Source organism: Cynocephalus volans, chromosome 13, assembly GCF_027409185.1.
Source record: "Cynocephalus volans isolate mCynVol1 chromosome 13, mCynVol1.pri, whole genome shotgun sequence".
Taxonomy (NCBI): Eukaryota; Metazoa; Chordata; class Mammalia; order Dermoptera; family Cynocephalidae; genus Cynocephalus; species Cynocephalus volans.
Window position 1 is genome coordinate 56,182,926 of NC_084472.1, and position 3,792 is coordinate 56,186,717.

At 35.7% G+C, this 3,792-nt stretch overlaps 1 pseudogene; it reads right to left on the reverse strand.

Moving 5' to 3' along the window:
* Nucleotides 1-469: 469 nt before the first annotated feature.
* On the reverse strand, nucleotides 470-570 carry LOC134362259 (U6 spliceosomal RNA; annotated as a pseudogene).
* Between the last annotated feature and the right edge of the window lie 3,222 nt (nucleotides 571-3,792).

Sequence of the window (3,792 nt, forward strand, 5' to 3'; positions counted from 1 at the left end):
AAATTGGCAACCACAGCAACATCTTAGTTAGTCAATAGTCTCAAACCAGTGGACTGTGAAACCCCCTGCCACAATGAATAAACATCAAAAAAAAGATACCAGAAATACAAAAAATCAAGAAAGTACACCACCAAAACTTAATAAATCTCAAACTCTAGATCCTATAGAACAAGAAGCCCTTGAAATGACTGACAAGGAATTTCGAGTGATAATTCTAAGGAAACTGAATGAGATACAAGAAAACTCAGCTAGACATCATGATGAAATGAGGAAAAGTATACAGGACCTGAAAGAGGAAATGTACAAAGAAATCAATGTCCTGAAAAAAAATGTAGCAGAACTTGCTGAACTGAAGAAGCTATTCAGCGAAATAAAAAACACAACGGAGAGTTTAACCAGCAGGCTTGTCGAAGTTGAAGAGAGAACCTCTGAACTTGAAGATGGGCTATTTGAAATAACACAAGCAGACAAAAAGAAAGAAAAAAGAATCAAAGACATTGATGAGGATGAGCCATGCTAATCTTCTCTGTATCGTTCGAATTTTAGTATATGTGCTGCCGAAGCGAGCACAAGACATTGAAGGAAATCTGAGAGAGATATCAGACAACCTTAAGTGCTCAAATATCTGAGCCATGGGTATTCCAGAAGGGGAGGAAAAAGGAGATTGCATTGAAAATATATTCAAGAAAATAGTGACAGAAAAATTCCCAGGTATAGGAAAAGTCACAGATCTTCAGACCCAGGAAGCTCAACGATCTCCAAACGTATTCAACCCAAAAAGGCCTTCTCCAAGACATGTTATAGTCAAATTGGCAAAACTCAGAGACAAAGAGAGAATCTTAAAAGCTGCAAGAGAGAAGCATCAAATCACCTATAAGGGAGCCCCAATCAGGCTAACATCAGACTTTTCATCACAAACCCTAAAAGCTAGAAAGGAAAGGGATGATATATTCAAAATACTAAAAGACAAAGATTGCCAGCCAAGAATACTCTACCCTGCAAGGCTATCCTTCCGAAATGAAGGGCAAATAGTATATTTCTCAGACAAACAAAAACTGTGGGAGTTCACTACAACACGACCACCCTTAAAAGGAATCCTCAAGGGAGTACTGGGTTTGGTTCCTGAAAAATAGTTACCACTGCCATAAAAACCCAAGAAAAATCAAAACCCACTACTATAATAAAAATGGCATTCATGAAGAGAAAACATGCAAACAAAAATGCTATCTACAATCTAAGAAACCAACAAACACAGAAACCAAACAGTAAATCAGAAAGCAAGGAACAAAAGACACCTAAGACAACCAAACAACCAATAAAATGCTAGGAATAAATCAACACCTTTCAATAACAACTCTTAATGTAAAAGGCTTAAATTCCCCAATCAAAAGACAAAGACTGGCTGACTGGTTTAAAAAGGAGGACCCAACTATATGCTGGCTTCAAGAGACCCACCTCACCCATAAAGATTCACATAGACTAAGAGTGAAAGGATGGAAAAAGATTTACCATGCAAACAGAAAAGAAAAACGAGCTGGAGTAGCTATTCTTATATCTGACAAAATAGACTTTAAACTAAAAACCATAAAAAGAGACAATGAGGGACACTACTTAATGATAAAAGGACTGATCCATCAAGAAGACATAACAATCATAAATATGTACACACCCAATGTCGGAGCAGCCATATTTATAAAATAAACTCTATTAGACCTAAAGAAGGAAATAGACACTAATAGCATAATAGCAGGGGACCTGAATACCCCAGTGTCAATATCAGACAGATCATATAGGCAAAGAATCAGTAGAGAAACACAAGATCTAAACAATACTCTAGACCAATTGGAATTGACAGATATCTACAGAACATTCCATCCAACAACCTCAGACTATTCATTCTTCTCATCAGCACATGGATCATTCTACAGGATAGATCACATATTAGGTCACAAATCAAGTCTCAATAAATTCAAAAAAATTGGAATTATCCCATGTATCTTCTCAGACCACAATGGATTAAAAGTAGAAATTAATAACAAATGAAACTCTGGAAACTATACAAACACATGGAAATTAAACAGCATTCTACTTAATGACATATGGGTCCAAGAAGAAATCAAGCAGGAAATCAAAAATTTCTTGAAACTAATGAAAATAATGATACATCATACCAAAACCTGTGGGATACTGCAAAAGCAGTATTAAGGGGGAAATTTATTGCATTAAATGCTCACCTCAGAAGAATGGAAAGATGGCAAGTGAACAACCTAACACTTCACCTTAAAGATCTAGAAAAACAAGAACAATCCAAACCTAAAGTTAGCAGACGGAAAGAAATCATTAAGATCAGAGCAGAACTGAATGAAATTGAAACCAAAAAAACAATTCAAAAGATCACTGAATCAAAAAGTTGGTTTTTTGAAAAGATAAATAAAATTGACAAACCATTAGCATGGCTAACTAAAAAAAGAAGAGAGAAGACTCAAAAAACAAAAATTAGAAATGAAAAAGGCGATATTACAACTGATTCATCTGAAATACAAGGAATCATTCGAGACTACTATAAACAACTATACACCAACAAATTTGAAAATCTGGAGGAAATGGATAAATATCTGGACACACACAAGCTCCCAAAACTGAACCAAGAAGACGTAGAAAATTTGAACAGACCAATAACAATAAAGGAGATTGAAGATGTTATCAGAAGGCTCCAAACAAAGAAAAGCCCAGGACCAGATGGATTCACAGCAGAATTTTACCAAACATTTAAAGAGGAATTGACACCGATTCTTTACAAACTATTCCAAAAGATTGAAACGGACGCAAATCTCCCAAACTCATTCTATGAAGCAAACATCATCCTGATACCAAAACCAGGTAAAGATATAACCAAAAAAGAAAACTACAGGCCGATATCCTTGATGAATATAGATGCAAAAATCCTCACTAAAATACTAGCAAACAGAATACAGCAACACATACGAAAAATTATTCATCATGATCAAGTGGGATTCATCCCAGGGATGCAAGGTTGGTTCAACATACGCAAATCAATAAATGTGATACACCATATTAATAAACTCAAACACCAGGACCATATGATCATCTCTATAGATGCTGAAAAAGCATTTGATAAAGTTCAGCACTCATTCATGACAAAGACCCTCTATAAGTTAGGTATAGAGGGAAAGTATCTCAACATAATTAAAGCCATATATGCCAAACCCACTGCCAATATCATCCTGAATGGGGAAAAGCTGAAAGCTTTTCCTTTAAGAACAGGCACTAGACAAGGATGCCCACTCTCACCACTCCTATTCAACATAGTGTTGGAAGTACTAGCCAGAGCAATCAGAGAAGAGAAGGAAATAAAGGGCATCCAGATTGGAAAAGATGAAGTCAAACTGTCCCTGTTTGCAGATGACATGATCCTATATATCGAACAGCCTAAAACCTCTACAAAAAAACTCTTGGAATTGATAAATGATTTCAGCACAGTAGCAGGATACAAAATCAACACACAAAAATCAGTAGCATTTCTTTTCTCCAATAGTGAACATGCAGAAGGAGAAATCAAGAAAGCCTGCCCATTTACAATAGCCACCAAAAAAATAAAATACTTAGGAATTGAGTTAACCAAGGAGGTGAAAAATCTCTATAATGAGAACTACAAACCACTGCTGAGAGAAATTAGAGAGGATACAAGAAGATGGAAAGATATTCCATGCTCTTGGATTGGAAGAATCAACATAGTGAAAATGTCCATACTACCCAAAGTGATATACAAAT